The 14,195-nt window shown below is 44.6% G+C and overlaps 1 long non-coding RNA gene and 1 pseudogene across 2 annotated transcripts in view; one reads left to right on the top strand and one right to left on the bottom strand.

The window, feature by feature from the left end:
• LOC116542314 overlaps positions 1 to 14,195 on the bottom strand; it is a 29,542-nt gene that overhangs the window by 11,744 nt on the left and 3,603 nt on the right. The gene's annotated exons all lie outside the window — the stretch shown is intronic.
• Positions 11,121 to 12,443, top strand: LOC116542308 (annotated as a pseudogene). The gene has a single exon (XR_004265155.1). The product of XR_004265155.1 is annotated as a PIN2/TERF1-interacting telomerase inhibitor 1 pseudogene (transcript).

The raw sequence follows: 14,195 nt of genomic DNA, 5'->3' as shown, positions 1-14,195 counted from the left end.
GCGTTTCTCCAGGTACAAGGTTTGGTTATGTCTTAAAAAAACTCGTTGTACCTGACCCTTCCATTATTAAGGGGAAAGAAGGAGAAAGTCAGTGAGCCTAAAGACCTCAGCCTTTCCCTGGATCTGCAGGGATTTTCACTCTTGGCATCTCAGTTTCTTCGTGTATGAAGACGATGTGAAATTACCTACCCAATAGGGATCTTCGGAGGGTCAAATGACAAACCCGGATGAAAGATCTTTGTAAGCTGCAAGCTGCTAAAGAAAAGGAAGATTATTAAAACCAGTTTCCCTCCTCTCAGATTCTCCCTCCTCCTTCCACACACGCTAAACTCAGAATTTGCTGTTAAAGTTACAGAATACCAAACCTAGAAATGTTTTATCTTATTCCAGCAAATAAGTTTATATTTCATCCAAAAACCAACCGAGGATTAGACCAAGAGCTCAGGCTAAATGAGTCACACATTTGGCAGGCTTTGCCTCTACTGCTTTGACAAGTGTGCACGGAGGCAGGGGTGTGTGTGCACGAACACCCGCATGCACCCTTAAATGCTAGGGGTAACCACTCACTAGGGTCACTCTAGCCGATGGCATTTTAAAACTTGAAGGACTCTGCAAATGTGTCCCTTCAAGACATTCATTCAAGGAACATGCATACTACACTCATCTTTCTACTCACTCTCTTTCCCATGGACACTCAACAAACAGCTGCTGGTGGAAGGGTGTACAATGGGCTTGGGTGCTACTTCTGGACCCAGTTTGTTGGATCCTTGTGTTTTTATTGCACTTAGGGTTTCCATTACTTTACCTGTTTTCCTTCATGTGCATTTTCCTTGTTACTAAGTTGGCAATAGCTCTGAGGCCCTCACAAAGCTGACTGCCATAGCACACCTGCTGCCGCGCCAGCAAACCTCAGTTTGGTTTATGTCAGGTCTCTTCCCCTCACACTTCCAACGTCGACCCTTTCACTGCAGGGCAGCACTCCCTGCCCCCAAGACAAATGGGCTGATTTGAGATAAGGAGGAATAATCGTAAAATCATAAAAATATGCTTGGGATCTTGAATTGAAATTCCTCCATTGCTTCCTCTCTTTTGTGTTAGGGAAAGATATTCTGGAAAAATGAACTTGCATGGGAGGAGGCGAATGGCTGGGTAAGGGGAGGCGGGGCGTGGCCCTGACAGCTCTGATCAGACGAATTTCCACCAGCTCTTCCTCCAGAACTCCAACTACTTCCGGTCAGCAACACGACCCAAAGATCCAGGCTGACGTGTCTAGTGGGTGTTGAGAGAGAGTTATGCCCTGCATGAAGTAACTTCAACGCACAGCCACAAATCCTATGCTCTCTGCTCATTCCTTATGCTTACCTTGATGGTGTCAGATTGGGAGGGGCAGAGGTCAAGGAACCAAATGACAATTTGGTGAAGTCCACAAAAAGGGCACAGCTCAACAATTTAAGAGAGCTAAGGTGAGTTCAAGACATAATGTTTTCCAACAGCGTTTGTGATCAAATGATTACTTTTTGAATATATAAGTTATTCCTGGAAGAGTCATTAGCAATCCTCCCCATCCCCCAAAAATGTTTGTCTCTATTTTTCAGACTATCAGATGTCTCAGATCTCAGATCAGCTCTTTCCCCTTCCGAGGCCACTTTCCCTTGTTTGCTGTGTGTGCACCAGCCCGATCTTCTATCCCTCTCTGCCCTCAAGTCCTTCCACTGGGCCCCTCAGAGCTCATGGATAGCCATCACCAAAAGTTTCTGGAGCCCTGCCTGTCTTCTCTGAGCCTTCCTGGAGCCTCTTGCCCTAACTCTGGAGCTTGACCCTGCTCTGAAGACACCACCTCCCTTCAGCCCACAAAGTGGCATCTCTTTTATTCTCTCACAGATGGCTTCCTTGCTTCCCATTACAACTTCCAAGACACAGTCCAACCTTCTCTCTCCAAAATCCCCAGCTACTCTGAAGTTCATGCTTCTAACTACACCACTCCAATTCATTTCTGGTCCTGTCCTCTGACAACCCTCAGGTGATCCCCTGAATCACGGGCGCTCCTGGTGCCTGACTTCCTATTCTTCTCTTTACCCTGGCTCTGAAACCCTTCTTGGCAATGACTCAGGCGACACTTGGCTCCTCTGTTTTTTCACTTCCTCACCTCCACTTCACTTTCCTTCCAGTGCCCCAAAGCTATCCTCACCGTTGTCATTCTCCTGACCTTGTCACCACTAATAAAAGCACTAACTCATAAAACTTTCCACTACCCTACTCCAACAGCGCATTCCAACTCAGTAAGCCTGCATCTTCACAGAGACCTTCAATCCAGAAGCCACTGTTTCCTTCTCCATTAGCCCCCTTCAGTCCTAACCCTCCTTTTCCGCCATCGTTCCAATCACTGTCCAGCAATCTCCCACCCCCCTGCCCCTCTCTTTCTCTCATATGCTCACCTGATTCAACCTCAACTCGGATTAAACCCAACCTTCCACCCACTCCATACCTCCACCTGAGCAGCAGATTCCTGTGGGAGAAAAATGCATACATAACTGGTCTCACAAACAATGCCAGCTGGTCTCACTTAGTTCATGATGACCACAGTTCTCAGGGGGGCCCTGCCCGGAGAGCCTGCTCCACTGCTGAGGCGGGCCCCACCACCCCTCAGTGCAACCATCGGGAGCTTTCTTTGCCGTCCTCACACTGCCCACATCCCTTCCTCTTGCTTCACTCCCAGATGAGTATCTTGCCTGATATTTTACTGAGAAAATGGAAAAAGCAATCAGATGGAAACACTTCCATCTTTCCTCCACCAAATCTCCCCATTTGTCTGCATCTGTCTCTTCCACCTTCCCTCCACCAAAATGGATAAAGTATCCCGGCTCCCATATAGAGCCAACACCTCCCTCCCACCTTCTCAAGGTAGCCACCACTGCAATTATTCCTTCTCTGTAACACCTTGGGCAATTTAACATCAAACTCATACACTCAAGTGTTCCCAGGAAAACTTCTTTGCTTCATCATCTTTGGTCAAGGTCAGGACTAGGCACCTCAGGCACCTGTGCGTGGTCCTGCAACTCCAAGTCCTCACCGTCTCTCGCGCCTCCCTCCGTTCCCGGCCTCGTCTCTGGGTTCTTCAGAAGAAAACTCCTCAGAAGACTCGCCTTCAGTTCTTCTGTCATTTCCCAGTCCTTTTTCACACCTTTTCTCAAGACCGTGGCAAACACCCATCTCCTTTGTAACCTTCATCACAGTGATAATTAAATAACTATGTAATCATTTGTTTGATGTCCATCTTTGCTACCACAATATAAGCTCCCAAGAACAGGAGACAGATCTCAAGGTCGCTGCCATAGCACCTCTCTGTTCCTCAGTTTTCCTATCTGCAGCATAAGAACAATGATGCACTCAGTAAATATCAGTTTTCATGACACAGTATCCCTAGTATCTAGCAAGTTCCCAGGCAATCCGTCAATAATCATTGAATCAATAAGCGAAAAATAATTCCAGGACTGACATATGGAGAAAGACAAAAAGGTTGAATACTTTTCTGCCATAAGGTATAGTAAAATGTGAAAAAGTGGCAGTAAAATGGCCTAAGAATACAAGGCACCCTGCCATTTTTTTTTTTTTTTGATGGCAGTGAAATGTACTCCGTATCTTTCTCCACCATGTTGGTACCTTCATTCTGGCGCCTAAGGTCCCTATTATCAAGTTAGGTCCAGCCTGCCGTTTCCTTCCCAGCCTGAGAGGCTCATGGCGAAGTCTTTGGGAAAACCAAATCATTAGTGCAGTTTCCACCGGCACACTGGGAAGGGCTTGCCACAGCTCTACAGGGAAACGTAAAGGCAGGGAGACTGTCCCGCCGTTGCCACAACAAAGATGTTACTAAGGAAACAGCCCCTGCCCCTCGCTGGCTCCTGGCTCCTCAGAACCTTCTCAGTTCTCCCAGGGACAAGACTTGAGCAGCCCCTAGAACTCTGTCCCCATCGTCTCCTTCTTCTCCTTGGAGAGGGAGAAGCAGGTAACAAGTGCTTACAGGCAGAAGAGACCCATGGAGACCTTGCAGAAAGCCTCCAAGGCTCCAGGTCCCTCCTGGCCATCTGCTCTCAGAGGCCTTGGGGTTCAGAGCCAATCCCTTCCTGCACCTCCCCCTCTCCATGTTCCTCCTCATAAAACCGTTGGCAGGCATGACCACCAGAAAATGCCGAGGTGCGGGCGTTTGCACAGCCCCGCTGTGACTAGTACAGCTTCCCCGGCGTTTGCCTGGAGCATAACAACAGCTCTCAGTTGCTTGCCGTGTTAGAAAGCAAGTGGCATTTAGAGGCGACTCCTTGGTCTCTGGCTGTGATTTTCCTCTCAGCTTGGCGGCCTGGATTACAGGGCTTTCAGGAGTCGGTTCAGCGTCACCTTCAGGTCCTGTGGCTGCATCTGCAAGAGCTCTTTCCTTTGATTGCTCCCATCACCCACTGTTTCCCAATATAATTTGCAACTTGCTTCAGGTTTCCTTTGGGGTCAGGCTGTCTAATATTTGGTTTCACCCCAAAGGTGCTATGGCCATCCCGGGTCCCCTGTCTGGGCGTGTGAACCAAACCCACACAGCAGCTACCCTGGGAGTGGGTGAAACTGCCCCATGTTTCCCAGCTTTCTAAAACTGGCCCATTGTGTGTGTCGCTCTACCCATCAGCCCTTGCTTCGAGATGACCTGGCTCCAAGCCACCAGACGTGGCAGACACCTCCTTTCCTCAGCTCCCAGAGGAAGACCTGTGGCTTTGTTACGAGAAGCTCTTTTAACAAAATATGTTGCAAATTGAATGCTCTTTAAATATTTATTTTAAAATAGAAATTCATAGAAAAACATAGACTTTTTCCAAACCAGCCTTTCCTCTGTATTATTCTGGAGGGACATTCCCACTTTTTAATGGGAGCAGTTCCTGAAAGACTTGATTTCAGCCACAGAAATATCCCCTTTAGTTTTTTGGTCAGAAATTCAGTGCTGGCTTTAACAGGACGTTGAAAACTCACAGTAATAGTGGTAGCTTGTTGTCTTTCTGTGTTTTGTCCTCTCTAAGGGGCCTGGCCTTCAGACAGATGAAACCAGTTATTGCTCCAGCACCACGGCTAGGTTAAAAATGTCCTTGTTGCAATACCATTCTGGATATGAGTACAGGCAAAGACGACATGATAACGACACCAAAAGCAATGACCACAAAAGCAAAAATTGACAAATAGGATTCAATTAAACCAAAGAGCTTCTGCACAGTAAAAGAAACTATCGTGAGTGAAAGACAACCTACAGAATGGGAGAACGTCTTTGCAAACTATGCATCTGACAAAGGTCTAATATCCAGCATCTATAAGGAACTCAAGTTTACAGGAAAAGAAAAACCATTAAAAAGCGGGCAAAGGACATAAACAGACACATTTAAAACAAGACATACATGTGTCCAACAATCATATGAAAAAATGCTCAACATGACTGATCACTGGAGAAATGTAAATCAAAACCACAATGAGATACCATCTCACACCAGTCAGAAAGGCTATTATAAAAAGTAAAAAAATAACAGGTGCTGGCTGGTGAGATTGCAGAGAAAAAGAAATGCTTATATACTGCTAGTGGGAGTGTAAATAGGTCAGCCATGTGGAAGACAATTTGGCAATTCCTCAGAGACCTAAAAACAAAAATACCATTTGACCTAGCAATTCCATTACTGGGTATATACTCAAAAGGATATAAAGCATTCTATCATAAAGAAACATGCATGCTTATGTTCATTGTAGCACTATGCACAATAGCAAAGACATGGAATCAACCTAAATACCCATCAATTGTAGACAGACAAAAAAAAAAAGTGTGGTACATATACACTGTGGAATACTATGCAGCCATAAAAAAGAATAGGATCATGTCCTTTGCAGGAACATGATGGAGCTGGAGGTCATTATCCTTGGCAAACTAATGAAAGAACAGAAAACCAAATACCACATGTTCTCACTTATAAGTGGGAGCTAAATGAGGAAAACACATAGACACATAGAAAAATACACACTGCGGTCTATCAAAGGGTGAAATGTGGGAGAAGGGAGAAGATCAGAAAAAAATAATTAATGGGTACTAGGCTTCATACCTGACTGACAAAATAATCTGTACAACAAACCCCCATGACACCAGTTTACCTATGTAACTAACCTGTATATGTATCCCTGAACTTAAAAGTTACAGTTTTTTTTAAAGAGAGGTCAGGTGTGTGGATCACACCTATAATCTCCACACTTCTAGAGGCCAAGGCAGGTGGATCACTTGAGCCTAGGAGTTGCCTGCAGTTCCAGCTGCTGAGGATTCTGAGGTGGGAGACCTGAGCACAGGAAGTTGAGGCTGCAGTGAGCCGAGACCACGTCACTGCACTCCAGCTTGGGCGACAGGAGTGAGACCTTGTCTCAAAAAAAAAAAAAAAAAAAAAAAAAAAAGAAAAAAAAAAAGAAGATGTCCTTGCTGGGTGTTTCAATCTGTGATCAACCGAATTGTAACAAGGAGGTGAGCCACAGTAAGTATGTGTATGGTCGTTCCCTACACACACTTATTACTCACACACTTGTCAGCTGTGTGATCTTAGGCAAGTTACTTCCCCTTTCTGAGTTTTGGCCTCTTCAACTTGATAGTAGGAATAATATTGCTTCCCTCACACCGTTTTTGCTAAGAATTCATTGAGATCCTTTATAAAAAGCACTTAGCATGGTGCCTGGCACACAGCGGATGGGAGTTACAGTCAGAGATACAGGAGACAGCCTGTTATGCAGGTTCAGTCTGGGAGTGCTGAGGGAGGTCGATAAGGCACCAGATCCCTTACAACATAGTTGTCCATTAGTTTCATCCTGCCCAGGCCCCCGGTCTTTAATACCTGAAGAGGTTCACTCACTAGGGACTTTATTAGGACAAGTATGGGTTTGACAAGGGATGTCTGAAACCATAAAGTAGAATGAAAACTGTGTATAGTTGATCGTACTTAACCAAAAATTGGGTAGTGAAGTAGCAACCAGGGATTTTTTTCCCCTTCTCCTTTAGCAAAAAAGCTATTGAGCACATCTTCAGGGCAACTCCTTGCTAGGAAAATGTAAGCTTGGGAAGCTCCTGCTGGGGAAAAACACCTTTTATTTGATTAGGGAAGTTGTTCCTCCTCTGGCATGCAAGGCTCTCAGGAAGATCTGCATAATTTAGAAAAGAATCCCAGGGATCTCCTAGGAGAGAAAGGATCGATTGCATTTCACCACTACCAACTATGACCAACATCAGCACCAACCATCACCACTATCAATACTGCCACCTTCACTACCACCATCTCACCACCAGCCATGATCAGTGCCACCATCACCACCTCCACTTCCATCACACAACCTACCACCACTTCCACCACCACTACCATACCACATGCTATTCCCACCATCACCACTGCAACACCACTAATCATCACCACCATCTTCACTCCCCTCCACCACAATCATACAACCTACCATCACCACCACCGCCATGACCACCTCCATCACACAGCTCACCATTGCCAGAACCACCAACACATCACTCTCACCATCAGTACTATCACTATCAGCCAGGTTAAGTGGCTCATGCCTGTAATCCCAGCATTTGGGAGGCTGAGGCAGGAGGATCATTTGAGTCCAGGAGTTGCAGGCTACAGTGAGCTGTGATTGTGATGCTCCACTGCAACGTGGGTAACAGAGGAAGACCCTCTCTAAAAATATATATACATGTATTACCACCATCATTAACACCACCACCCACCATAGCTGCCATTACCAACATCACCAGTGATATGGTTTGCGGTGTCCCCACCCAAAATCTCATCTCGAACTGTAATAATCCCCATATGTCAAGAGTGGGGCCAGGTGGAGATAATTGAATAATGGGGGCAGTTTCTCCCATACTGTTCTCTTCATGTGAGATGTGCCTTTGCGTCTCCTTTGCCTTCCACCACGATTGTGAGACCTCCCAGCTAAGTGGAACTATGAGTCCATTAAAACTCTTTTCTTTATAAATTAACCAGTTTCAGATATGTCTTTATTAGAAGTATGAGAACAGTCTAATACAGTAAATTGGTACTGGTAGAATGAGGTACCCAAAAATGTGGAAGCAACTTTGGAAATGGGTAACAGGCAGAGGCTGGAACAGTGTGGAGGGCTCAGAAGAGGACAGGAAGATGTGGGAAAGTTTGGAAATTCCTAGAGACTTGCTGAGTGGCTTTAACCAAAATGCTGATAGTGAAATGGACAATGAAGTCCAGGTTGAGGTGGTCTCAGATGAAGATGAGGAACTTGTTGGGAACTGGAGCAAAGGTGACTCTTGCTATGTTTTAGCAAAGAGACTGACAGCATTTTGCTCCTGCCCTAGAGACTTGTGGAACTTTGAACTTGAGAGAGATGATTTACAGCATCTGGTGGAAGAAATTTCTAAGCAGCACAATGTTCAAGAGGTAACTTGCGTGCTGTTAAAAGCATTCAGTTTTATGTACTCACAAAGATATGGTTTGAAATTGGAAATTATGTTTAATAAGGGAATCAGAGCATAAAAGTTCAAAAAATTTGCAGCCTGATAATGTGATAGAAAAAGAAAAACCCTTTTTCTGATGAGAAATTGAAGCCAGTTGCAGAAATTTGCATAATTACAAGAACCCAAATGTTAATCGCCAAGACAATGGGGGAAATGTCTCCCGGGCATGTCAGAGACTTTCACAGCAGCCCCTCCCATCACAGGCCCAGAGGCCTAGGAGGAAAAAAGTGGTTTCATGGGCCAGATCCAGGCCCCTCCTGCTCTGTGCAGCCTAGGGACTTGGTGCCCTGCCTCTCGGCTGCTTCAGCCATGGCTTGGGCCAAAATAAAAACTTTACTGGATCTTGATTTTGAGAATCCATAACTTCTGAGCATAAACACCTTCTTGTCCAGCCCCAGAGAGGCCAGGTTGTGAATTGGTCATGATGATGATGACTATACATCCCTATGTGCCCAAGACAGAACTTGTTTACAGTCATTGTCCTGGCATAATAATAATTATGCTGGAGAAGGGGTGTGCTGAAGTATTCTATATCTTGATCTGGAGAATAGTTAATTACATGAGTGTGTACATATTTAAAAAATCATTGTGCCGTCCTCTTAAAAGGTAAATGCTTTACCATTACACTATACCTCAACTACAATATCAACATAGTAACAAAATAATGATAATTATGTCAGGGTCAATGACTTGTAACAGTGTCACTTTTTACTCTCAAAAGTATCTTGATTTAGGCTGGGCCTGGTGGCTCACACCTGTAATCCCAGCACTTTGGGAGGCCTAGGCAGGCATATCATGAGGGCAGAAGTATAAGACCAGCTTAGCCAACATGGTGAAACCCTGTCTCTACTACATATACAAAAATTAGCCAGGCATGATGGCACATGTCTGTAATCGCAGCTACTCGGGAGGCTGAGTCAGGAGAATCACTTGAACCCGCGAGGCAGAGGTTGCAGGGAGCTGGTATCATGCTACTGCACTCCAGTCTGGGCAACAGAGCAAGACTCTGTCTCAAAGGAAAAAAAATTATCTTGATTTGAATGAAGAACTCTTTAGTCATCCTAATAAAATCTTTCCATGGTTTCTCCTTGGCCCACCTGAAGAAGGGTGGATTTTATTGCCCATTATACAGTCCTGTGGTCTTTGAGTAATATTTTATACTTGCTGGAGAACCAAAGTAAATGTATTACAGCTGTTTGGAAACCAGGGAGGGTTTTAAATTACATCAGCTTGACTTGATGGGCTCTAAGTATATGTAGACTTGGGAAGGTGGAAATTATTAGAACAAGCACCTTCATGGAAATTACCATTAATTCAAAGTGTCTGAACTTCCCTTTACCCCATCTCCACCACTCCAATCTTCCCCAGCCAAACTTTCCTTTCATTAAAGGAATGAGTCATCCCCACTGGGAATCATATAGGAACTGTGGGGGAAAGTATGAGATTTGGAGTGGGTCAGGCTTGGTCTTGCAACTTAACTTTATCATTTGCTAGCTCTGTGTCTTTGGGTAAGTTAGTTAACTTCTCTGGGTCTCAGTTTCCTAATTTATAAAAGGCATAACATGACCTACTTTGCAGAGTTGGGGTCAGGATTAAATTTAATGAGTATAAGGTACCTGGCACATGGGCACCAAATATATGATAGCTAATATTTAAATCAGATCTAAGGATCAAAATGAAAGCAAGGTATGGCAGATTAGATTTTCCAAATATAGCCACAGCAATGTTTCAAGTCCTACTCATTCTTCCAGAACACTGCTACTCCCCATCAAGAGGCAGAGTCTATCTTTCCTTCCCTTAAACCTGGGGAGAACTTTGTGACTGTCTCAATGAATAAAATGTGACAGAATCAATGCTCCATAAATTCTAAGGACAGCTGAAAAAAGACAACATACCTCTACTTGGCTCTTTTTTTTCTCTCAAGATGTCCATCCTGGGAATCCAGCCACCATGCTTGCAAGGAAGCCCAACTAGCTCACATAGAAAGACACACCCAGAGGTCCATGTAAAGGGGAAGTGAGACCCCCAACCAATAGCCATTATTAACTATCAGACTTGTGCGTGAATAAGCTTTCAGATATCTCAACCCTCAGCTGCTGAGTCTTTCAATGAGACCCCAGAAATTAAAAAAACAAAAAAATACAAACCATCCCTACCAGTTTGAATTATTAGCCCACACATCTATGAGCATAATACATGGTTATTTAAGTTTGAAGGTAATTTGTTTTGCAGCCATAGGGACTGGAATTCAATGTAATAAGGGTTTTGTGGATGGGGCTGATGTTTCATACATCTGAAACAGGCAGGGTAAATGTGAGCACAGCCCTTTGCTGTGGTCCATCCAAAGCTTAAAACAGTGTATGAGTCAGGATGAGCTAGCTGCAGAGTTCATTATACAAATCTGTTGTTTCTTCTGATTGAAGCCCCATGTACATATTTATGCTCACAAAATGAATTGGCTCCATTTTTCAAACCCAGAATTGTCTCTTACATCTAAATTCCTAGAGCTCTGTGTGTTCTTTGAAACCGACCGCTTACTAGCCTGGAGGAAACGGAACCAGAAAATGATACAAGTGGCGCGCCACTGACGTCACCAGCACGCGCCTCGGGCTCTGCAGTCTGCCAGCGAGGGAGTTAGGCGCGTCCAGATTCTCCTCGAGCCTCCTGCCCGCCCAGTGGCCGCAGTCACCCAGGTCCAGATGCCGCGGTGTCACAGACTCTGCGACATGTCGATGCTGGCTGAGCCTCAGTGAAAGGAGAAGTGGGCTGTGGATCCTCAGAACACTGCCTGGAGTAATGATGATTCCAAGTTTGGCCAGAGGATGCTAGAGAAGATGGGGTGGTCTAAAGGAAAGGGTTTAGGGGCTCAGGAGCAAGGAGCCACAGATCATATAAAAGTTCAAGTGAAAAATAACCACCTGGGACTCGGAGCCACCATCAATAACGAAGACAACTGGATTGCACATCAGGATGATTTTAACCAGCTTCTGGCCGAACTGAACACTTGCCGTGGGCAGGAAACCGCAGACCCCTCAGACAAGAAGGAAAAGAAATCTTTTAGCCTTGAGGAAAATTCCAAAATCTCCAAAAACCATGTTCACTATATGAAATTCACAAAAGGGAAGGATATATCATCTCGGAGCAAAACAGATCTTGACTGCATTTTTGGGAAAAGACAGTAAGAAGACTCTTGAGGGCGATGACAGTTCCTCCACTCCAGACGAGAACGAAAGCACAACAACCGGTGCCTTCACCATCCAGGAGTACTTTGCCCAGCGGAAGGCAGCACTGAAGAACAAGCCCCAGGTCCCAGATCCAGGCTTGACCTTCCCAACACGCAGGTGGATAGAAAAAAGATGAAGAAAAGAAAGAAAGAGGCAGCAGGTAAGGATGTGAAGAGCTCCCCAAAGCCTAAGGCCAAGAGGCATACGGAGGAAAATCCCAAGAGGGACAGGGCCCAGGAGCAGGGGGCCAAGAAGAGTGCGGGGGAGCAGCTCAGAGGCCTCTGCTCAGGATGCTGGGGACTGTGCGACTTCACCCTGAAGCCCAAAAAGAGGAGAGGGAAGAAAAAGCTGCGAAAGCCGGTAGAGATAGCAGAGGAGGCTACGCCAGAAGAAACGCCAGTGAAAAGGAAGAAGAAGAAAGATTTCAAATGAATCTCCCCAGCCGTGCCCTTCTAACCACTCAGCTGTCAAGCTGCTGCCAGGGCAGACACTCTGGCCTGAAGTCAGAGCAGAGTCCACCCCAGAGAGCCTGGGCGCATCTTGTGACATGCCCATGGGCGGCCGAGTCCCGCCCTCTCGCCACATTTCCCCCAAGTTAGGTTCCCAGGAGGACCTTTTTAATGTTCTAAATCATGGCTCTCAGAAACAAATAAATTTGTTTATAAACTCTGAAAAAATAAATGACACAACTAGTTTTTATAGCTAAAAGTACCTGAAGTTATATAGGCAAATTGCTGCTATCTTCTTCAAACAGCAGTTGTAAAAGCTCTAATCCTATTTCTTGATTTTCTGTGTCACAAAGATGAAAACTTTGTCCAGTGCTGAGAGTGCACCTGGAGGTGAGAGTTGAGGAAAACTAGCAAGACCCAATCACAGCCAAGAGCTGTGACGAAAATCAGTCCAAAAAGTTAAGGCAGCAGCACGACCAGCTTTCTAGAGGCTCAAACCAGGAAAAACGGGTTCAATGGGCAGATCATGCAGATAGAGCCCAACCATGGCCGGAGCCTGTCACACAGTTATGGTAAGGAAGTTAGTGTGACGGGGTGAGGAGAGCATGAGCTTTGGGGCAAAGAAACTGGGTTTAAATCTGGTTTCTCAACATACCAGCTGTATGACCTTGGGTACGTTACTTAGCCCCTCAATGTTTATCACTTGTAAAAATAGTGTTACTCGTGGCAGAGGCAGCTAATCATCCACCTAAGAGATGTGTCCCTTTTGAATGGTGTTATTGTGGCTGAGAAGCAGCTGCCCAGCAGCTCAGCTGGTCCATGTAACTAGATGGATCTATGTGGCCAATGGAATATGAGCAGAGGTCATGTGTGTCACTATCAGATTAAGACGGCTAAGAATCCCATGTGCCTTGCCCAGGCTATTATCCCTTTTCATGGTGACCTTACAGGCCACAAGTTGAAGATGGTGGCATCGGAGGACAGAATACGCCTGGATCTTTGTGTCCCCACTTGGTAGAGAGACAGCCAACCAGGAACAAGCATATTAGACTGTGTATGAGTAAGAAATAACCTCTTACTATGTTAAGACACTGGAGATTGGGGCTGTTTGTTATATCAGCTAACCCACCCTGACTCATATACTGCTTTAGAGAATTGTTACATGCATAATTGTAGATATAATTATAATGGGTTGTTTACCATTTGTCTTCCCTATTTGACTGGATGCTCCTTAAGATCCTTTTGACCCAGTTGACCCCTATTGACACTATAAACCCTATTGCCCAGTCCTTACATGTATCTGGTACACATAAGGTAGTGAGAAAATTTGAATTGGATTTCTGCAGCTTGACTAAAAGGAGAGAATTAGAATCTAGACTCTTTAGCAGTAGGAGAAAGAAAATGCTGATGTTTAAAAAGAACATTACATCAACACTTCATTACTGGAATTAAACAAACAACCAAAAAACAAAAAAAAAACCATCTAACAGTAAAGTCATGATTTGCCAATTTGGCACTTCAGTGCCACATGGGACCAAAGAAATGAGTTTTCCTATTAGAAAGTTTTGGAAACCAATTTACTATTATATTTTCTTTAGAGTTCCACAAAGCTTTTATAAGTTAATTAAATGGTTGGCTTAACCACGGGTTCATGTTCCCTGCAGATGAGGTGGTTTTATCTAGGGAGGGAAACAATTGTGTAAATGCAAACTTGGTAGCAAGAATTGTACTTGAAAATGATTCCTTATCAGGAACGTCTGAGTTCTCTCTTTGAATTATCAATATGAATAAACATATCTTGCATTTATATAGCACTTTTCTTTTTATTGCTCCCAGTGTGTTCTTACAAGAATCCTAAGAGTTAGGGCACTTTTTTTTTTTTTGCCATCATTTCACAGATGGAAAAGTCTATAAAATAGAGAGACTTATGATTTGGCCTGTGTCTCATGGCTCATGTGAGAATCAGAAACCAGGTCTCCT

This window comes from Sapajus apella, unplaced genomic scaffold (genome assembly GCF_009761245.1).
Source record: "Sapajus apella isolate SASKATOON/1434 unplaced genomic scaffold, GSC_monkey_1.0 scaffold4, whole genome shotgun sequence".
NCBI classification, from domain to species: Eukaryota; Metazoa; Chordata; class Mammalia; order Primates; family Cebidae; genus Sapajus; species Sapajus apella.
Note: the sequence above shows the minus strand (reverse complement) of the source record. Positions and strands in the feature narration are given on the sequence as shown.